Source organism: Micromys minutus (genome assembly GCF_963924665.1).
Source record: "Micromys minutus genome assembly, chromosome: 2".
Taxonomy (NCBI): domain Eukaryota; kingdom Metazoa; phylum Chordata; class Mammalia; order Rodentia; family Muridae; genus Micromys; species Micromys minutus.
In genome coordinates, this window is record NC_137971.1 from 61,111,436 (window position 1) to 61,135,353 (window position 23,918).

Sequence of the window (23,918 nt, forward strand, 5' to 3'; positions counted from 1 at the left end):
GAGATCTTTGAACTGAGTTTTGAGACAGAAACATGAACTCATAGCTTATAAGTTAAAAAAAAATGGAAGAAATGTAATTGGCCTGTTCTGGTCCCAGGTGTGACCATTCTTAAGCCAATGGTTCATTACACCACACAATAAAAGCGTGCTGGCTGGCCACATTCTGTGGGATCCATGCCATAGACTGGAAGCCCAGACATCATCCATAAACTATGATTCAGTCTCTGGACTTGGACCTTTTATAAGGATGAGAGTACTTTTGGTATTATGATGACTTCCAGGACAGCTGTAACAATGCCTCAGAGAAGATGCTCAGTGATACTTTTCCTAGTGATTCAGCCACATAAAGCCCAATTGTTCAACTGCATTGTGCAAAACTATAGCCTAAGCCATGACAGCACAAGGAATGAGTATCCATGATAGAGACCTGGGCCAGCATCTCTCCCAGGTCAGGGAATTATCTGTTTGCAGCTAGTCAAATTTCTCATGAACCCCAGCCAATGAATGGTCGAAATCTCGAGGTTCCCTCCTTCTTTCTCCCATACCTTTTCTCTTCAGTGAAAGCAATGGCCAGTCTCCACATTTGTCTTGTTTACAGTTGACATCCAGCAGTCTCCTCTTCCTAACCTGACCAAACGAGAAGTCGCTTCTGGCTGAAGTGTGTCTTCATTGTCTTAGAACACTTTTTACATGCCTTATTGTTCTAGGCCAGTCTCTAGGGGCTTGTAACATCCCAACTCCCAAGGAGCCCTAATTTTTACACCTCACCTGCCCCCAGCTTCAAGAGTACAAACTGTGCATGGGAGCCATACATCTGTCTTCCTGCTCTGCCTGACTTCCCCTGGGGTTCTGTCCTTGAGCCAGATACTAAAGCCCAACTATACTGGAAATAAATAGAGTGCTTTAGAAACTTGCCCATATCCTGGCCTCCCATTAGGAGCTGACTTATTTGACTCGGAGCAGGGCTTGGCTCAGGCTTCTTGGTATGTCTTCATAGCCTCATAGGTACTTGATGTGAAGACAGGGCTGAAACCCCTTCTTAAGTCAGGCCTGTAGGCTTTCTCCTCTCTTTTAGAGTAAGCTTCTGTGCCCCAGGGCTCCTGGGCTTGCCTTTTGATAAACCTGAAGCTGTCTGGAGCCTGAAAGTCTTCAGAGGGGCCTTACTCAGGATGATATAGCGCCAAAGAGGGTTTTTTTTTTGTTGTTGTTGTTGTTTTGTCTTTCTTTCTTTTTTTTTTATCTAGCAGTCACTCAAAGAGCTCCCTTTGCTTTCCCTGTTTCACCTTTAAACATGGACACTTTCCACTACTGTGGATGGATCCCCAGGAATTATTATTGTAGAAAATTGAAACCCATCATCTCCTCATGACTGCCATAGAGTTTTTCCAGAGGCAGGCCATACCTCTCGATGCTGGGGATTAGCTTGGCCTGAGCTCCCCAACAGAGGCAGTGTTCTTGGGTGAAGACACAAGTAGATAAGACAGGATATTGAGAAGTCTAAGGGAAGACCCATTTAGAGAGTCATCTGATCTCTACATGTACCTAGGTTACCTGACTTCAAATTTCAGTGCCTTGGAATGGAATATCCAAAGAGTAGTCACCAAACCCAGAATCTGGCTGTAGAGCTTATAGGACCCACCCCCCACATCAACTTACCCCATGCCCAACAGCACATGCAGTCCTAAAGACTTTTCCTATTATATCTTCTTCAAGGGGCTCAATTTTACCTATTAATCAGGTTGAACACTTAATGTCCACGGCAGATACCTGGGGTGGCAATTCTCTGAAGTGTGCCCAGAGATGGCTGATACAAAATTTCCTATCAAATAAGTACAGTGGAATCTTGGGGAAAGTTAGATAACTCCAAGAAATAAAATGGCAAAATTTCTTCGAGATGTGCCTATCACATATACCTTGATATCCAAGACTCCAGTCTTCAAAGGCTCTGCACTAACCGTGCCTGGAACACAAAAAAACACACCACCAGATCTGCCATCAACAGAAATGCTGAGAATGACATCTTGCTTGAGGTTGACCAGGGCATTAAGTAGTCTATTTTAGCCCCTTTAAACCCCAGGGCAAGGACATATGGCAAGCACAATTTCTCTATTGGGTCTTCTGTGACTCCCAGTGAGTCCACTCTATATGAAAGTTGTCCACATAGTGACTCCGTCTCTCCTGCCATGGGTCACTTCGGTCTCTCCTGCCATTGGCTCTAACTATGTCTGAAAAGCATTCACCATGGTCTATGGTCAGAGCCCAACACAGCTGTCTTCTATAGAAGGTGGCAAAGTAGACAGAACAGGAGTAAGAACTGGGAGGTGTCTGTGGGGATAATCAGAGCAAGGGCGATGGGCAGGTGACTGTGCATTTCAGTAATGGCCCTCACTAATCTCTCTACAGAGGTAGAAAGAGTCTCAGAATATCTGCAACTTATTTGTAAGCTACCAATTGTCTTTCGGCCCTAAATTTATGATGGGTCCCTTGCACCACTGAGGAAAGAATGAGGATAAGAAAACAGAACACAAGAGCATAGGGGCCTTTCTTGATGCTCTCCATGATCTCTAGGTGACGGCCTGTCCGTGCCCCATTCTCAAATACCTTGTCTTTAGGAAGGCCATAGAACCCAGCATAGATTCCAATCCAGCCATCCAGCCTGATCACTGTGTCTTCCAGCCATGCTTTCTCTGATTAATGAACTGGGTTTTCTGGAAAGCCTCCTTTTCAGAAACACATTCCAAGCTTCACCACCAGGGATTGAGATTCAGGGTGTGCTGGCCTTGCCTCCAAACCTGAGATCACAGCCCCATGATGTTTCTTAAACCGTCAGTGTAGCAAGGTCTCTTGGGGACTCACATCTTACCTGCTGTTGAGCTGTAAGGGTTTTGATGCCTTTCAAATCTGTGTGTGTGTGTGTGTGTGTGTGTGTGTGTGTGTGTGTGTGTGTGTGTGTGTGTTTGTTTGTGTGTGTGTGTGATTTTGTGTCAAGTTGAAAGCTGTAAGTCAAATAAGTAATTTTGAGAACATGCAGAAACTTTGGTTTATGTTTGTACAGAATAAAGGCTCCTCACTGAGAGTTGAGCTGTAGGCTGGTTCTACATAATCCAATAATTTTTTCCCTAGCAAATTGGTTCTTGATGTTAAACTACTGAAAGCATAGTATCAATCACCCTCCCTCTTGCTGTTTCTCTGCTGCCTGATCCTTTTGCTCCTCCAATAGCTGCAATTAATTTTCCATGCTTCAGTCCTTGCCAGCGGAGCCCGAGCTTCCCCCTCAAGGGGGCAGAGAAGCTCACGGCCTGACGTTCAAGAGTCAAGCCAGAGGTCTGTGGCAGGGTTCTCACTGCATCCAGGAGCACGTCAATCTCCCAAAGACCTTGAGTCCTTTCAAGTCAGCTGCATTTTCTATGCTCCCTTTCTGTGTGTTGTACAGTCTTTGTCTTGGGCTGACTTTGAAAAAAAAAATGGTCTTACTGGGAAACATAAGGAAATCGTGTTGCTTATGTGAAGCTGTGTAGGAACAAAGAAAACTCTCCCAGCACTCTATGGAAGCTTTGCCTGATGTGCAGCAGATACATTGGGAGGAGCCGTTGGGTCTAGGAACCGAAAGCACCTGCTCTTTGTGTTGTGAGTACTCACTAGGGCCTGGAAAGCCACCCATAATCACACACGTTCATATGGCTACTGAGAAATAGCCAGCCAAAGAAAGATGAATGAAGCTTTTGAACAGCTCCACATGAGATGGAAGCATGTTTGCTGCCAAAAGAATTTTGAGCCATAATGAAGAAAAATTAAAGTGCTGCTTCTTTTGATTTGGGGATTGCGGATAGGAGACTTTAGTGCTCTATTCTTTCCTTCTGGTTTTCTTTGTTTGCTTGCTTGTTTGTTTAGTTTTGAGGGTTTTTTTTTTTTTTTTTTTTTTTTGGCTTTTATTTGTGGGTTTGTTTTTAGGTGCCACTAGAGACCCAGAAGAGACCTGCCACCATTGGCTTCTGGTGTTGCTAGGTAGAAAAATTATCTTCTCTAGGGTGTGAACTCAACATCACCCAGACATAGAGATGCAATATGGAGTCCAGAATAGAGACTAGCAGCCTCAACAAATAAAGATCAGGATTGGTGTTCAGGATGGTGCCCCCTTCAGGGGTTCTAGCATAATAGGTAAGGAGAAAGAGATACCTCTGCTCAAGCTGAAGGAGAAACAGGTACCTGTTACTTCCCAACTCACAATTCTACCACTACATCCCTTGAGCCCCTTGAATTCCATCAATCTCCAACCAGGTACTGACCAGTGTTCATGGCATCATCTGCATATTTGATAAGTCCTATATGCAAGTGGGCTCCTTTTCTTCTTCCTCTCCTAGGCTTGTAGACAGACAGAAATGAGGTTCTGGATACATTTAAAAATGACTGACTTCCTTCTTCCCATGCTTCCTTCCTTCCCTCCCTCCTTCCCCCTTCTTCCTCCTTTATTATTTTTTCTCCTCTTTTTCTTTCCCCTGCCTCCCCTTCTCATTCCCCTACCCTCTCTCCTTCCTTATTCCTCTCCCCCGCCCCTTCTCTAAGCCACTTTTTGAGACAGAGTCTTGGTGGACTGTAGAAGGGAACAGTTCAGCAGCAATTTCAAACCTCCCAGGAGAGTGTTGCCCTGGCCTGGAATTCTGGAACATCTAACTTCTTACAATAACCTAAACAACCAATGCCTTCAAAGAAAGGAAACTCATCTCATTTTCAAACATAAAAAGAAAAAAGAGTCTCCAGCCTTCTGAGCACACAGGAACACCATCTTTGGGTTAACTCCCCACTCTTGGAGTCATGCCCCCACATGAGTGTGTGTATGTGTGTGTCTGTCCCTGTGTTTGTGTGTGTGTGTGTACTTACACATATGTATTGCTTTTCTTGCCTTTTTAGTATTTAAATCAATGGGAATAAATAATCTTTTTCTAAAACCTTGGACAACATCATCCTGCTAATATCATCCATCTGCCTGACTCAGTGGACTGAGTGTCAACTTTCCTTGTAGTGAGCAAAAGGCCAACTTTGAGAGGGCTGTCCATCTTGTATGGATACATAAGGGTGCAGAAATTTCTCCCAGTGTCTACAATGACATAAAGCCTTTATACCTGGACTTCTGACCCTCTGTGTGAGAAAGGAGGATGGAAAGGAGGCTCCACTTCCTCTTCTCTTGGCAAAAAAAGGCAGATACAGAGAAGAAAGAACATCTTTGTGGGTGCAAGATAAAGTTTTTAATTTGGTCCAGGTTCTCTCTGCAGAAACCAAAACAGGCAAATGTTTACTTGGCTCCAGTGCTATCAGACATCCATGGTTTAAGAACCATGCAACAAAAATGTCACTTTCTGTGAATACAGCCATTCCTCAGCTACAAAGCAGCTTTTGAGAAGACTCTGAAATGCTAAGAATGCTTTACTTAATCAGCATCAGGGATGGGAAGTAATAATCTTGGGCCAGGATCCTCATAAGTAAAAACTAGGTTTAGATGGAGCTACAATGCTGTTTACTGCCTGTAGTCTCTCCCTTGGTTTTCACACAGGTTATCATGACGTAGCTGAAATTGGTTTAGGGCTATTTTAAGTCAACCTAATCTGTATGCTGACTTCCACAGCATGTTGCCAACTGTGTCAGCAAGATAATCTTTCCCTACATTTTTCAGGTGAGGGTGCTAAATGTAGTTCATTTCCTAGAGGGTCTTGACCTTCAATACCTTCAGCAATATGAGTCTCTGGTGCCTTGAGTTCATTTATTGCAGTCCCAAGAACACTTGGGTTTTCTGTGCCTTGGGTGTTGGTCTACAAGCATGCCAACCAACCTGTCACCAGGAGATCCAAGACAAGTTTTTTGTCTCTGTCTGTGTCTTTTTCTGTCTCTCTGTCTGTCTCTGTCTCTGTCTCTGTCTCTGTCTCTGTCTCTCTCTCTCTCTCTCTCTCTCTCTCTCTCTCTGTGTGTGTGTGTGTGTGTGTGTGCACACGAGCGCTCTCGAGCTCGCTTGCACATATGTATGTACTCAGTCACAAGGAAGTAACCAGTGGCCCAGCAAGAACAGCAAGTAATGTAGATATGGTGGATTCCCATAAATGCCATTAGGCACTGAAGGTGTGTGTCTAATGTAGCACACAGAGACCAGATAGTCTAGTTGACACAAAGTCTGATTGACACAAAGACACTACTCACAGAGTATAAGAGGTAATTTTATTCTGGAGCAAAAGTAGTGAAGGACCACAGCCTTGGAACACTGATTTAGATTACTCTATGTGCATGCCTTTCAAAGAACAAGTTTATAGTACTTGGAATTCATAGAAACAGAACAAAAAAAAGTCATAAATCAAGGCTATTTTAAAACACATTGGTGAGTACATCAGAGAAGCAGGTTAAAGCTAGGCAGCCAGACCTCAGATTCTATCTGATAGCATTCTTAGCCCTTTGATCAGTGGAGAATGGGTTTTTGTTAAGTAAATACATTGCAATGGTTTTTATCTGTTTGTTGTGATGTTAGGTTCAGCTTTATCTGCTACTTACAGGATGTTAGATCTGACACAAAGGTGGACCAGGAATGGCTATTTGGTAAGCTGAAGATCTCCTAAGATAAATTGTAATTAGGTTCTGAAACTTCAGCCTCCCAGCCTCTTAAATTCATTCAGGTTTTAAGCAGTCCCTCAGCCCTTGCACACAGCTTTTTTCCAGGAATTTTTATTCACAATAAAAAAGGAGCCACTACTGGGCTGCCATTCTCTCCCAATCCCACTGCCCAGGTTCATTCACTATTTCTTTTATTTTTTTTTCTGAAATAAGATTTCACACAGCCAAGTTCGGACTCAACCTTACTACATATCAAGGGACTACTTTGAACTCCTGATAGTGCCGTTTCTACCTTTCCAGTGCTAGAATTAAGGACATGCGCAACCACACCCAACAATCTTTTATCTTAAATTGACATTTTACTCTGGAGCAGTGGTTCTCAACCTTCCTAATACTGCAACACTTTAAGTTCTTATGGCCCCAAATCATAAAATTATTCTGTTATTACTCTTTCCCTATAATTTTGCTATTGCTATCAATCATAATGTAAGTGTCTGGTATGGGATCTCAGAGTAGTCAAGACTCACAGGCTGGAAGCATTGATGTAGAATACTGTTTGATTAGCACACAGCAATAGAGAATGTGCACAGCTTTCCAGCAGGCCCTTTGCCCAGCTCCCAGCTCTCACACACTCTCGCCCTCTGTAAAGACTATTCCTGGTGGTCAAGTTGGCTGCATCTGGAGTGAACTACAATTCAGAATTGGAGGGCACACCTGTGATCCAGATTTTGAGGCTTAAAGACACAACTTCTGGCCTGGATTTTGGCATGGAAATCATGAGGCATAGTGGCTATGAAAAGCTTAGGCCCAGGGAAGGCACTATACACTTTTAATCCCAAAAGACTGAGGTAAGGAGATTTCTGAGTTCAAGGTCAGCCTGGGACAAAGGAAGTCCCAGATCCAGGTATGGTGGAACACATCTTTAATCTGGGCCATACTTTCTGCTGAAGGCCTACATAAGGACATTGGAAGAAGGAAGATTCACTCTTCTCTTTAAAAGATTTGTTCACTATATGTATGTGAGTACACTGTAGCTGTCTTCAGACACACAAGAAGAGGGCATTTGATCCCATTAAAGATGGTTGTGAGCTACCATTTGATACTGGGAATTGAACTCAGGACCTCTAGAAGAACAGTCTGTGCTCTTAACCACTGAGCCATCTCTCCAGCCCCAGAAGATTCACCCTTTTCAACTGCTTGCACTTACTTACCAGCACATCTGTTGAACTTCAAACTGTAAGGCATCACAATAAATTTCTTCAATATAGAGAGACATTTCATGAGTTCTGTGACCTTAGAGAACCCCGACTAATACAACCTTATAGTTTAATAATTTTCTTTTCCGTGTTTATTTTTTTTAAGAGAATTAAAAGTTGGACAGACTTTCTGGTAGGTAGACAAACAGGAGAAGGACTATGGGCAAGTAATGAAAGTGGTAAACTCCAAAGATGGTGGCTTCTGGCTTCTTTCTCCCATTTCTGACCTGTGACAGAAAGAAGTTTGACAGCTTAAACCAAAGACCTGCCAGTAATTTCCTTGTGATGGACTAGCAGGATTAGTTCCACACAGAATCAGGGTATGTTACATTAACAGTTGGGGCCATGAAACAATACTGTTTTTCTTCAAACTGACCAACCCTAAATTGGTGGGGGGGGGGGGTGGAAGACTGTTCAGAGACTTAAAAACCAAAACAACAACCCTTGAGAAACTGGATTTTTCAGTTCCTGAGTCACCTCTCCTCTTTGCAGAGGGTCTTTTTCTCTGCATTTCTGCTGCATGTGTGCATTCCTCGCCCCAGTAAACACCTTTCTTCAACTGCTTGTTCTGTTTGCTGCATCCAGGATTGTTCCTCTGCTGCCTGCTTTCTTTATTGTTTAATGGGCAGAGGAAATGAATCTGATCAAGACACCTAGACAGTTACAATTTTATGTGTTTTCCTTCAATAACCTGCTCAGTGTACAATTAAAGTCACCGAGATTGTCTTAAAGGCCCTTCTTTAGGAGCATACCTTTCCTGGGGGAGAGGAGGAACAGTGGTAAAAGTATGCTGAGGAAGAAGAACCTCTACTGTGAGGCTCTGGGGACAGTCTGCAGAAACCAGAGCCCAGCGAGGACAATAAAAAGGGGACCCTTAGAAGCAGAGGGCACTCTTGCTGCAGCCCCAAAACTAATCCCCACTAGGGGTATGTCCAAAGCAAGAGGTCCTCAGACTGAAATCAAGAGTCTTCCACTCAGAATCATGGTTGAAGAGACCATCTACAGGTCATTTTTGACATCTGAGAGAGTGGCGGATACCTGTCCAAAGACAGCCAATGTCAGAACAGCAGTCCGAGAGCAGAAGGTGGGTTAAGAAACCATTTGCAGGTCATCTATAATTTCATCAGCCATGAGGTTTGGGCCACACAGCAGCATGGACCCAAATCCCCCAAGGATGGTTACAGTCCATGCCTCAGAGATTCAGTCCTGACAGCTTGTCCTGCCTGTGCTGTGTAACCTTACATCAGCTTAATACAAACTAGAGTTATCTGAAAGGAGGGAACCTCAATTGAGAAAATGTGTCTATGGGATCCACCTGCAAGACATTTTCTTATTAGTGATTAATGTGAGAGAGCTCAACCCATTGTGGGTGGTGCCCTCCCTGGACTGGTCGTTCTGGGTTTTATAAGAAAGCAGAGTAAACAAGCCATGAAGAGCAAGCCCATAAGCAGCACTCCTCCATGGCCTGTATCAGATCCTACTTTCAGACTCATGCCCAGTTTGAGTCCCTTTCCTGACTTCCTTCAATGATGAATAGATGTTTGTAAGTGTAAGCCAAATAAACCCTTTTGTCCCCAAATTGCTTTTTTTTTTTTTTTTTTTTTTTGTCACAGTGTTTTGTCATAGCAGCAGATACCCTAAGTAGGACATTGCCCCAGCCTGGAAGAGTTCAGCATTGCTCCAGCTTGCTTTCTGGAAATTCCAACTTTGGCATCATTTCCTGTTTTGATGTTTCAAAGTCTCTCTCTCCTGTCAAATGCTTGATAAATTGTATGAAAAAAATAGCAATGTAAAGCTAAACCCTATATCATTTGTCTCCTTCCCAGCTCTCTGGACTCTGTAAGCTCTCTGGGCCTTGGGCAAGTGGGAGCAATTGTGTCAACTGCCAGCCCCAAGGTCCTCATGCCCAGTGGCTGGCATGGATCCCGTAGATCACTGCTGCTGGGATAGTGCTTACCCTGACATTCAGAGAATTGTGGGTTCCTGAGGTAGATAACAATGAGAGATGAAGCTCTGAGCTGGCCACAGGCTGTGGGATTGTCATTTCCCATCAGCACAAAATGTACGGTTATTACTTTAGTGATAATGGCCTGAGAATCATTGGAGTGCATCTTCCTTAGCTTGATTTCAAGTCTGTTATTTAGACAGATGTTTAAATTCAAGTCTGGCTTATATTTTCATCATGAAATCTCAGAATAGGTACGGTTGCATCGCCCTGTGCCTGGGCCCTTTCCTTCATCTCCCCATTTTCCTCCTGTTCTCTCCTCCTTGGGTGGAGCTGTCTCAGAATGGGATAATGCCTATGGAAAGAAATAGCAGTTCCTGGATAAGCTCAGCTCTCCGGCAAGGCAGAGTTGAGATAGACAGGAGTGATGATCTGCTCCATCTGCCTCAACCATGAAAAGCTTCACAGTCTCACTGCCTCTAAGTCCCCTGTGCCCAGATAGTGATGCCCTGGGCTAGAGTGACAAGATCTTATCCAGCACAGCCAAATAAAATCCACACTCTTAATACACTGAATCATCTGGTAAGCTGTCCTCAGAGAGGGCCAGGACACTGACATCCCTTAGTCTTAGGGTTACACTCATACCAACACATCTGGATCTGTTTTTCCTGATGCATAAGAACTAGAAATGCCCCTGGACTCTAACAAGGTTGCTAGCCATAGCCATAGCTTTTGAATCAAAGGTATATATTATTGCTAGGTTGATTTACTGAGTACCAATGCACTCTGACTTTGATACCTACATGAGAGAGGATTCAGTTCCTCCTAAAAGGCCATGGGACCACATCTTAAATTTTCTGCAAGGTTTCCATTACCAAAGAAGAATGGAGTATATTGCTCACATGGTAGGAGTGTCAAACTACACCCATTTCTTCCAACCCTTGAACACAGACACATATAGAGCTGAGGTCCTAGGGAAGAAAATAGCCATTGTGGGATCAGTTCTCCCTTGGATTTAATGTGTTAGGCTTACCTCTAAAAACCTTAGCCACCTTTTCTGTGCAAATGAGCATGCTGCCTCTTCCTTGTGCAGCTCAAGAGAAGGGAAGGAAATAGCTCAAGAGTATAAATTCCTCTCACTCTCTTCTCATTGTCTGTGGCTTTAGTCACATCAGAATCCAGAGCTCCCAAGAGCTGAAGAAGATCAATTTCATCAGGACCTAAAGTAAGACCATGGCAGCTTCTAACATTTCTTCCAGCCCTGCCATGAACTGGATTCAGAGATGGCCATATGGGACATCAAGCAGAGAGTCACTTCATTGCCATTTTGAGCTCCTAGGGACTCTGGTATGTAGAAAAACAACCAAGTAGAAAAGAGGGTGGATGGGTGGATGAACTCTGACCCAGCATGATGAATATTTAAATATGAACTCTTCCTGCATTTGCCATGAAACTGGAAACTCCTGTACCTCTGAGGCATCTATTCTCTTCCCTGTAAAGGCCAGTTCCTGGAGTTAGAAGCTTTTATCTAATGTGGCCTCAGAGCCTGTGCAGATGCTATTCTCTCTTCTTAGAATGTCCTCTTCTACCCTATGACTCTACTTATGGTAGTTTAAATAAGAATGACTTTTACCATAGGCTGAAACATGATATAGATAATATGATTAAATACTTTCCCATTTGGTGGAACTGTTTGGGAAGGATTAAGAGGTGTAGCCTTGTTGGAGGAGATGTGTCACTGGAGGTGAACCTTGAGATTAAAAAAAAACAGGATAGTTTCATTTAGTTCTTTCACTGTCTTATGGTCAATAAGATGTAAGCTCTCAGCTACTGTTTCAATATCATGCCTACTTAGCTGCTGTCATGCTCCCTGTCCTGATAGTCATGGACTCGCCCTATGATACTGTAAACACCAATAAAGTCTTTTGTCTATAGTTTTTATGGTCATGGTGGTTTGTAATTACAATATGTAAGTAAGTCAAATGCCACCTTTATCTATTGAAGTCTGTCAACGGCTCTCTAGAGCTTGTAGACCCATGCCTGAAGACTGCCTGTTTTCCAGGGGTGATTCTATCAGTATTATCTTGAGGACTATGTCCCCGGCACAGTTGCCTTCCTCCTCCTCCTCCTCCTCCTCTAAACTAGTGGCTGGTCCAGAACAGGAAAAATGTTGTTTCAATTCTAGATATGCTTTCTAATTTCTGAGCCAGCCCACAATAGGTGCTTATAGAAAGAATTACATCTACAGCACAAAGAAGATAGTATCTGAAGCCTGTTACAAAGCAAAGAATAAGAAATTATTTCTAGTTGATATGTTGTTGGAAAGGCTTGATGGCTGTTTCACAAAAGGTCTGTGTCCTTATATGTTTCCCCTATAGGAGCCACAGACAGTGTCTCTTTCCAGCTTCTTCACTATCAGTAAGAGCCCAGGGTAGGATCGGGGGAGGTATGCCTACCACTATTCTGTTCAAGCAATGGGATATAATTAACTCTGCATTTTTCCTTGGGAAAACAGAAACTAGGTCAAGTGAAAATGAATGACCAGGAAAGGGCAAGGTGGTCCACTAGGACCCTCTTCCAGACCATGTGGGGCATCTATCGGTTGATTTCTCCCCAAATGAATGAGAGGTTGGCAATGTCATTAATGCCATTTTCCCTTAACAATGTTGAAGAACTTTTTGTCGAATCATAAACAGCAGATGAGATTGTGAAGCACTATATTTAATGAGTAGTAAAATGATCTACAAAGGACCTGTTTGAGAAGTGAAGAGGTACATGGAAACTCTGGGGAGTTCCTACCCTCATTCAACTGCCCATTTACCTGTTTTCAGTTCTCCCCCCCCTCTTTCTCTTACACACACACACATACACACACACACACACACACACACACAAACACACACACACACACACACACACACACACACACACACACACACAGAGTCCATATCCTATGAGGAAGCCCTTCCTAACACTGACAGGTCCATGACCCACATTCCCACTTGATGGATGAGGCTGTCTAGGCCCAGGCTTCCCCAGACTAGCAAAGAGAAGGAACTTTCTTGTCCAGACAACAAGCTCCTGGCTTGGCTCCTTAAGCTGATGGATGGGTGCTGTTCAAACTGGAAGGATTATGTGCTTCAAATCTTGGCTCTCTGGCTCCTGAGGTTCGACAGGACCATTTGTATATCAGAAGCAATTTGAAAGCCTGGATTCCTCTTGTCAGAAGGAAGGTAGTGGGGATTCTGGGAGTTTCTGAGCCTTGATCTTTGAATGTTCCTTTTTAATTTAACTTAAGGGTGATGAATTGAGATGTTGACTGAGTCCCATTGATTTGGAAATCTGAGGAGTTTTACAGGTCAGAGTAAACAGATCATCAGTAGACCTGCATATTTTCAGACTTTATGTGACTAGGGTGCTTTCATCCTGCCATAGGGAGCTCACAGAGGTCATTTGTGAAGAGGACTGTACATCTGACATACCTGGTCCTCAGCAAATAGCCCTTAGGTACAGACTTTTCTGTGTCTCAGTGTCTGTTGTGAACCTCCAGTTAGCATCCAGAGCCACTAAGGAGGAAAGAACTCGGTGACATCTCATCAGAAACTTCATTTTCAGTGGGGGAATACTTGGATAGAGAGCACCATCAGGAGGGTCAGCATGACCTCTGGATCCAGACTCTTCCCAGGCTCCATTCACCTGCAGTTTCCCAAACTATGCCAGTGTTTCTGGCCTCCCAGACCTTCAGCACAAAGGAAGAAGAACATTTGTTTTGGAACCTTCTGCCATCCCCTACCAAGGATCAGAAATAGGAAAACATTTTTGAATGCTTTGAATGAAGTGCAAAGGCAAGTGTCAAGTGTGAGAAATGCTTCTTAAAGCTGGTGAAGGGCACAAGTAAGGAGCATGCTCACATCTGAGAGCAAAACATACACGGCCTTGGTAGGACAAGGGCTGTGCTTAGTGTGGAAGAGTGGCACCTAGCACCACCCAGAAGCAGGGGACAGCAGACCTTCACTGGCTGGACACTGATACACACGGGTATCAGGAGAATGAGAAAGGTGGGGTCCGCTGTGTACATGCAGTAGCTGTTCCCCCGTCCACTGCCTGATTGTTCATCTACATTATCTGGGAAGAACATCAGTGTAAACGTGTTAGCAGACTTTCTTCTAACAGCGTGTCTTTCTCCTGACAGCCTTATGGTGTTTACTATTCATGTATGGAGCCATTCTTGAGCCATCGGGGCCCCTCACTGAAACATGTAGAAGAGGACAGGCAACACGTAATTCCCAAAAAGAAAAGAAAGAGAGAAAGGATGGGCCATGCTCAGATCGACCCCCAGCCAAAAGGGAAACACCCATCATTCATAGCACAGCCTTATAAACCGAAAGTATGAGCTCTTGGTGGCTTCCAATACCTTTCTCTCAAAGATACAAACACTCAAACGTTTAATTATACTTAAAGCATGTGTGAAGAGATAAGCTCACAGATGATGAGAGGGAGCTGGTGGTTTCTGGGGCAAAAGCCCCAGTGTATATCCTAGGGACTACTGAGACAGGCTTTATGTCCTTTGTTAACAGCCTAGAACATCTGTAAGGCCACAGTGAGTCCTCTGAGCTGAGGTTGGGGCAACTCCCAGCTTTATCTCTCTTCTCTAATTCTATATTTCAGCTTTTGTGGGCTCTTATTATCGTTATTATCATCATCATTATTATTGTTATTATTATTGCTGTTGTCATAATTAACTAATTAATTAATTAGAGTCTTACTAGGTAGCTTTGACTAGCCTGAGACTCGCTGGGTAGAACAGACTCATACAGTTCTGCCTGCCCCTGCTTCCGGCTCAGTCTAACTTGTGTGAGTCACCACTCCTGATAAATTACTTCTTAGACCCAGAGGAACAGAAAAGCCTCAGTCTACCAAGTGAATCTGAACTGTAAGCTCAGCCTTGCAAATGTGTTTCTTGTGAGCTAACTGTAACCCAGTCCTATGCTGAGCAAGGACCTGGGAGGCATGTGTAAACAAGAGGCCAGACCTCTTATCTCACAGCCTCATGCCTCTGAACCCCACCAAGCAACCATTAAGATAGCATTCTCCAAAACAGGGTAACAGCAATTGACCACTGAACCAGTAAGTAGCTGACTTGCATTCCTCTGCTGCTTTGTTTGGGGAAGAAGAGGCACACAGAACCTGCACACCCTATCCTTAGGGATGCCACAAATGGATGTCCCACTGTGAGTCTCCAGCCCACCTTTATAGACCTGGAAGCTCAATGTGTCTGCCACTCTCCAGACACTCTCTCAGAGAAGTGATGTCCCAGTGGGGACACCAAGGTGACCGTGCCGCTCAGGTAAATCAAAGCCCCCCACCTTCTCCTCTAGGAACCTGAGATTGTAAATTTACTGCCAGGGCCTGTCTGACTGTTCTTGCTTTCTTCTGCCGCTTCTTTTCAACACATGATTTGTTGAGGAAAAATTACATGGTTGTAATGCTATTTCTTTGTGCTGACAAGAAGGAAAATGGCTTCATAGGCCAGGGGATGGGAGAGTACTTATTGTATACAGTACAACTCTTTGGGTCATTATTGAGCAGTTACCCGGAGAAGCCCCTGAATTGTGAGCTAATGCCACTGTAAATGGATTTGCAATGTGCTCAGCGCAGTCCGGGTGGATTGCTACCTGTGCTAGTGTGCTGTTATTCTGTAATTCTCACAAGGGCTCTGTTCATTATGTCAGGAAATTAGCTGCTTACTGCCTGTTTGGGGTTGTGGAACTGTTCACCATTTGCTTATAGGGAAACACGGGAGCATTCCAACCTGGGAATGAGCAGTCTGTCATCAAAGATGTTCTTCAAGTTGAGCAGGTGACATTTTTAGCTTGTTGATCCCCCTTTTAAGAGTTTTTTTTTTAAAAAAAATAAAAGCTAGCTTTTGTTTTGCTTTGTTTTTCTGTAGTTTAAAAAAGAATGGAGGGAACTGGGGAGATGACTCAGCGGGTCAAGCACTTGTCAAACAAGCAGGAAAACCTGAATTTGAATCCACATGAAAGCTGGATGTACCACAGTGTCTGGAATCCCAGTGCTCTTATGGTGGTGTGGGAAAGTGGAGCTAGGAGAATCCCTAGAGGGTCAAGGGCAGTGTAATGGCAAACAGAGATTCCACTTCAAATACGGTGTAAAGGAAAAGCTGACACCAAAGGCTGCCCTATAACTTCAACACATATGCAGTGCCATTACACACACACCCACACATACGCACACTCAGGAACTGTCGACACACATATGCAGGCACACACAAGCATACACTCAAGAACTGTGAACACAGACACATACAGGTACACACACAAAATAACTGTGAATATAGATACACACACACACACACACACACACACACACAGCACACAGTATGGGGAGCACCTTTGCTGAGATAGGCAGGGGACCAGTGTGTAGGAAATTAGGTATATGGGAGAGACAAGGTACACTGTAATGGTCATAATGGTCATAAACTGTGCTAAGGCATGTAGCATTTGCCACCAGGAAGTACTACTATGAAAAGCTCTGTCAACAGGTCACTGGCCCAGCTTTGCCACACCCTCTAGACCAAAATTTGCAATTGGCTCAGCAACCTGTCTCCACATCTTGGCTTTTTGTAGGTAGCCAAGGGAGTTATGCCCCCACTATGACACCAGACATAGGCACTGTGAATGATTGACAGACACTGTTCCTCAGTCAGTACATATTAAACAGGACAGCTGATCATAAGGGACCTGAGGGCCATTCTGTATCATTGCATGAACTCAGGATCAAGCAAAGTGCTAAAAGTGTAAGGTTTCATTAGGTCATCTAAGGGGGCCCAGCCAGAAAGAGGGAGGCACTGCGCAGCTATGAGTACTTCCTGTCCATCATTCCTGCCCATCCAATTTTAGAGAATGTTTCTCATAGAAGTCTGATGTTGGGAGAATGGGCTGATCAAGGACCAGAAGTAAAAACACAGATAATGATGTTGTAGTAAATATTAAAAAATAAGAATGGTTATCTCTTTATCGACCCTGAGGTATCATTCCTCAGGCCGGACCCTGATATGGAGCCTCACGCACCCGGTCCAAGCCACCACCTGGATCTCACTCTGTTCGCACAACTCCCTTCCCTTGGTGGTTTACTACCTGTTATCCGCCTCTGTCCAGGGTGTTTCTGTACCCCAAAACCCACAAACACAACTCTACAGCCCGATAGCTTTTCATACGAGTTTATATATTCAACTCTCAATCCACAAACCCTCTACACAACAAGATTGCATCAAATAGACAAAGATATAAACTGCCCTTCTATATGAGATACTAGACCTATAAAATCCTTAATGTTTATAGCTATTTAATGTCAATCAATATCACCTGAGTCTAGCTGGTCCTTGGGAACCTCCATCTAGCCACCCTCTCCTCATCCTCTGACCTCTGAGACCTCTCCTCTCTCTACCCCCTTGCTTCACCCAGTCACTGGCTTTCTTTATTTTACTAACTTAAATGGGAAGGTTCATATGACATCATCTCTTGAGTAGGTGACTGGGCAGCCCTTTTTGGGGAAGTTGACTTAACATTAGAATACAAACAGCTTCAGGACAATCTACATAATGACACAAAAGCATTGGTTTCTGGGATGGTGAAACCATTGCCCTAACTGCAGTCAACACAAGGCTCTGTCCTGCTGGTAAAGACTTCTGCTGGAGCTGAAGGACACAGCAAAACATCATGGGACACCCAATGTGCAAAGGGACAGGAGAGCTGGTCCTATGAAAGGAAAATCAAACAACTTCATTGAGGGGGAGTCTAAATGCATCCTGCTTTCCTTCCTTCCAAAGGAAGAGAAGTCTTCAAATCCTAGAGAAAAAAAGGTTTGCCTGTGGCAAAGAATGTTCTACAAATGTCCACTCTGCCAGAAATGTAAATTGCTTTAGGTGTGAATTGCAATTTATCAGTGTCAGTGTTCTCTGTATCCAAGACAACTGTCTCAAACACAGTGGAGAAAAGCAGACAACATGGCCACAAGACTGTGCTGTAGGAAAAACATGCTATGAAAATGAATATACTAATTACTATTATTATCCAGTCTTTCTGCCCCATTGCCAGCTAAGGAAACACATTGAGACATTGGAAGGTAGTGGGTGGGACTCTTGCAGATTTCTCGACATACTTAGGAATCAGCCCTAACACTCCAGAAAGCTCAAAGGATCGCAGCTAGAGAGCAATAAATCAGAGACAAGACAATTCAGAACAGGATGGCTTTTCTCACCCTAGATATGTGTTGCCCTCAACTTTAACTAGTCTATAGACTAAGGACAGATCATATCCCTTCAAGATTCTAGTCTCAAGATTGGCACTAGGTCCCTAACACATATCCCTGTCTGCTTCAGTGTTCAGCTTCAAGCTGTGTCCTGGCTTCCTGCATCAGGAATGTGCTGCAGAGACTAATGAAATGAAGAGAGCTCTGTGCAGAACTGCTTGACGAAGGAGTAGCAACATCTGTCTGAAAAGAAAAGCTCTCTGCCATGGCTATGTGCTTATCCAGGGAGTTTGGCAGCATGTTAAGCCTAGCTACCCAAATTTGAGAGACAAAAAACTGCCACCATATAATATAGTAGTCTTTCCCGAGACCAAGCCTGGGGCCTCTACTCCACGGGTTTCTGGCCTCTTGGCAAAGCAAATAGTCTGGTACAGCTGCGAAGTAGAAAAGTGAATGAATGAAGTCATCTCCTATGCTATGTCTAACATTGTGCTAACAGAGGCAGGAGTAGATTCCAAAAGGGTGCCTCTGCAAAGTGTCACATTTAGGTTTTGTTCAAAGTGACAAGAAATGATTTGGTCATCTTGAAACCAAACACATCTTTGGAAAATCCTCCTCTTTATCCTTCCAAAAACTCATCATTTTGCTTTGGTAGCACACAGCGATTTTAAAAATTGATCTCGTTCACCAAGGCAGAGTGGCTCATGCCTCTAAGTCCAGCATTTAGGAGCTGGAGGTGGGATGATGAGAAGTTGAAGGCCAGCCTCAGCTACCCTGTGAATTCAAGGCCAGCTGGAGATATATGGAACTGTCTCAAAATAAAACTTTGTTCCCTTGAAAAGTCATAAAACTTCTCTGCCTCCTGTAATTTCGCAAGGTTCTTATGTGTGACTGGGCAAGAACATGCAGCGTTTCCTCCATCTTGTATTCTTGTTGGGGCCAATTTAGGTCTAGTTTTAGAATTTGATCTTGACGGAGAATCCCAGGAAAAATTACCCAACTCTATCTTAGGACCCAAGGTCAAGATGCCTCCACCAGCTTTTCTTGGTTTCTGTTTTTATCTTATCTAAGAGCTTGTCTCTGTAAAGCTACCCCCCATCCCACCCTGCCTTCCCACCTCTGCCAAGCAAGATGCTAGGATGTGGTTTTTACCTTCAAAACCCCGATGCTCTGGACCCTGGGGACTACACTTAGGTCTGTGTGTGGTCTGTCTTGCTGGAACTAATACTTTAAATTTCCTATAAACTCTCTGAGTGATTGTCTCTGGTAGGTTCCTATATCACATACACTTGTACAGGTTTTGTACCCAGGGAATGATCTCTGTTGGTAGAACAGGTGTGCTTTTGTTCTGAGTGATATCTTTTGAAGAAAACTCTTCTTAGAGGATGTGGTGTCTCTAGTCCATTCACCAGATGTAAGGGTACTTGTGTCCATTCACCAGATGTAAGGGTACTTGTAAAGTCTTCATGGCTATGATTCAGTAAAAAAAAAAAAAAAAAAAAAAAAAAAGTTCTATTTATTAACTGGAGACAGCTAAATCCAAGTGTATCTTGTGAGACAATATACTTCCCTAAGCTTTTAAAACTGCTACTACTAGACACTGAAGTTGCCACAGGAAGTGGTGGGCTACCCCAGGTTGAATGCTAGCTAGAGTGTTTAGGAATGTCACTAAAACAAAATACCAGGTTTGACATCTGTTTTATGTTCTAGACATAGTTTAAACATAGTTATGTTCTAAGCATAGACATAGTTCTCTATGGTTATGATTGAACATCCCTTCTCCATAAAACCATGGCTCCTATGCCTTTAATATGGGAAGCAGGGTGTGGTTATTCTAGAGAACCTTTGTGATAACCTATGTTCATAGTGAAGGCAGTTGGCTTGCTAATGGTGACTCTGACAGCTTTCCAGAGTAAAGAGCTGATGTTGACTCAGAAAAATAGAATGAAGCTAGACCACATCCACGTGAGCTGCCAGCAGCTATGATCACACATACCATACAGAAAAGTGCTTCAACACCATTCAGAGGAGGAGAATAAAGGATGGGAGACAGAGTCCAGCCTGACTTCAAACCACACCATTTACCATTCTAGCTCTGAAACGGGGCTGAAGAAACCTCAACAAACAAATTGGAAACCTGTGGTATTCTAGACAGTGATTAGGATTGGGGAGGGGCAGCAGAGCTAGAGAACCTTCTGAGCCAGAAACTGGAACAGTATTGGCAGAGTGGTCCCCAGAGAGGCAGGCCCACTGTTTGCATGATGGAGCATCAAGGAACTCAAGGAAGGGATCCAAGTTCCCCAAATCCCAACAACAGAGGAGGAAATTCTCATCTCAGAGCCATGTGTGAAAGACAGTATCTGATCCTGACTCCAGAAACAAGGGGAGGAAAGACACCAGACTAGAGCCAGCTGTGGCACTGAGACCAACTGTTGTGCTAGTTAGAGAGGACCGGACCTAATGTCCCTGTACAGTTCCTACCCTGCTATTCCATGTGGAATCTCCATTGTGGACCCTGAGGCAGCTACAGAGAAAGGAGGGATTGAAGTGGAGGAGGCAGCAGGGCTCCACCAAGGCCAGACAAAGGCTACTTTGAAGCATGGTGTGCGGGGGGAGAAGGTACTGATAGCTCAGCCCAGGCCCAGCCTGCTCAGCAAGTTCCTGTATCTGTGAAACTCCATGTGACCTGTAAGCAACTTAGCTCGGCTCACTCTGAGGCTGAACTTTCTACAAGCATTCCCCTTCTGGCCCCAAATGATGAGACAGGGAATCCTGAGAGTCACCTGGAAGACATCTATTCTACACACCTGCATCAGTCTCCTCTGGGAATCACAGTCTGAGGCTGAACAAACCCAGAGGTTTCTCTCCCATCACTGTAGACTTACCTTTTTATGGCAAGAGACCTGACAGATATGACTCATAAGAGATTATGAGATAAGAAGATACACAGGAGATCACCATGTAGAGCCTAATAACAGGCCTAATTGTATCACGGGAGTCCATACTGAAAGGAAAGGGAGATGGCAACAAAAGAAATAGCTGGTGTGGATATACCTTGGTCCTTTTCTGTAGTGGACGCCATTGGTCCTTGATGCCTCTCCCTGCTTCCATCACATATCCATTACCTCTTCACTCTCAGCCATACCTCATCTGATTACTGACTGAGGTGCCACTGGCCTTTGTTCCTGCAGAGTGACAGCCTTCGGGGGTCCACTTCTTTCTTCTTTGCCTTCTCTGTGCTGGTTGCCATGGTTTCTGTTAGTTCCACTGTGAATTACAGCAGTGCTGAGGGAATGGCCCCAGAACATTTTCAGGACCTCGGCTCATGGCTCTTGTCACTATGCCAGCCAATCTCCTGCAGCCACTGAAGTGGGAATCAGCGCTTCCACCCAGCGATCCTCCTGAGTCTGTCTTCCACACTGGTTTCAAGACAGCCAGGCAGCAGTTTCCACTCTATTTGTAAGACGTACAGATGGATTACTAAGTGCTATGGCTTGGGTATGGGCCTCATCCAAACCCCATGACAAAATTTTATTGCCGGCTTGAAGTGTTAGAGGTTAGCTGGGCATAGTGGTTAGAATCTTCAAATCTGAGTAGGATTCAGGGCTTGGTGAGCACACTCGTGCAGACATCAAGTGAGGTGCTTTGTTATGAAAGAACAAGAGTAGCTTCTCACAGAGCTCCTTCACCTCACCTTCTCCTGTGGGGCGCACACCAAAAAAATCTCTCGCCATCTTGATAATGAACTTCTCAACTCTTCAAAAGCAGTGAAACAAAATCTCCACTTAAATTTTTTCAGCAACATCATATTTTTACAGTTATTAGGGAATTTCACACCATGCACCTCAACTACACTCGCTCCCCATTCTTCCCAGGTCCACTCTTGCACCCCAGGATCCCCAAACCCCTACTAAGTCCAATTTGTGTTGCACATATATTCATTGGAGTATGCTCAAACTCCTGGTAAGCATCCCCTTAGTGATCCAGGCTGCTTACTGGAGACCATATTGAAGTCCATGATCCAAGCTGACACCAGAAAACATGCTGAAGTCCCGGTTGATTATTAGTGACAGCCTCAGGCATCCTGTTGTGGTAACAGAAATAGACTGAGCAGGCATGGCAGCAACCCATCTGTGCTCCCATTCTGACCCCCATGTCCACACTGTCTGGTTGGAGGACTATTCACTGTGCAGGTGACATATTTCAACACAGAGCTCTACCCACTGAGGATCCTTCTGGGGAAAGGTGCTTCACTGAGGCCTCTCCCACACCCACTGAGTCTCTGTGATAGAGTCCCCCTCCTGACAATGCTAGGTAACCCCAACTGCCGCCAAGGGAACTATTCTGTTTTCACACTCTTTTGTTATAAAATGGGTTTTCTGTTCAGAGGTGGCATGGTAGTGGATACAGGAATTCATCGAGCCCACACGTGAGTGCTGCAGGAAGTGTTTGGCCATGGGGAGCAAAGCCATGTACAGAAGTAGGTAGGTCAGTCTAATGAGCCTGAGCCACCTGCTACACTGTTAAGCATGCACATCACAACCAGTAAAATTTCATCTGGGAATTGCACACAACCGGCCCCCTTCATGGCCTTGTCGCATGGCCTTTTTATTATCAATTTGGGGTGCACATAAAAAGCTTGGGGTGACTAAGGGAAGATGTATGTCATCTCTCCTTCTCAGCTGTTGATGGCCTTTTTGTGTTGGACACACTTTTGTGCTCGTGCACTCAGGACACAGGCACCTTTACATCCGGTGTCTCTTCCCTGTCACCAGTACTGCAGCACCAGGGCCTCCCAAGAGAACAGTAGCAAGCATCGGTGAATTAGCACAGCTTCATACCTCTGGTTGTCTCTGAGTTGATACCTAGTAAGCTCAGGTTCTCATAGCTTGGGAGGATCCTCTGTAAAATGTTATTTTGAATAGAACTATAAATTGTAAATTGATATGTTGGCTATATTTCTTTATCGTAGCTAGTTCCCAATAATGACACAGAAGAAAAACAAGACTTATTTTAAAGCTTCACCACAATACCTGGGCAGTCTATCTTAATACCGTAAAATAATCCAGCTACCTCCCAGCTAGATCCCAATAATGCTTGCAATTAAGCCATTATGTTTCTGCTGAATTCTATGGGCTCTTTCCTTCATCTCTGTGTCAATCTCATCTCAATCTCTCTCTCTCTCTCTCTCTCTCTCTCTCTCTCTCTCTCTCTCTCTCTCTCTCTCTCTCTCTCTTCCCCTCTCCCTTCCCCTCTCTCTTCCCCTCTCACTCTCCCTCTCCCTTTCCCCCTCCCCCTCCCCTCCCTTCCCCTTCCCACTTCCCCCCCTCCCCTCCCTCTCCCCTCTCCCTCCCTTTCCTCTGGCTGGCTGAAGTCTCCTCCTATTTTTTCTTCTGCCTACCACTGGGTGATCAGTATTTATTGACAAGGTAAAGAGGAATAGTAAGAATTGTTTACACAAAGTCCAGACAGGAGATTCTTGACGTAGGCATTACAGTGTGTTCTGACTGAAGCAAATCTGGCTGGCAGAGAAATCAGCATTTGAATAACACAAGGATATCCTTACACAATGAGCAAAAACATGCCTGCAGGCCCCCTCCCTGGCTGCCTTTCTACCTGTACTCAGGCTACTTGGCAGTAGTCTATCTCTCTCTAGTTAGTTCCTGAATGTCAATCAGAACTATCTATCCTCAGGAACAACATTTGTGGAACACAAAGACAGGGGAAATGGTAGAAGTCACCTTTGAAAGAGCCAGAATGTGTCTCACTCTATAACTGGATCTGACTTGGGAATATAAGCGCTGTAGATTTGACAGGTTAATAAAAAGTCATGGAAAATCCTGACAAAGTATTAT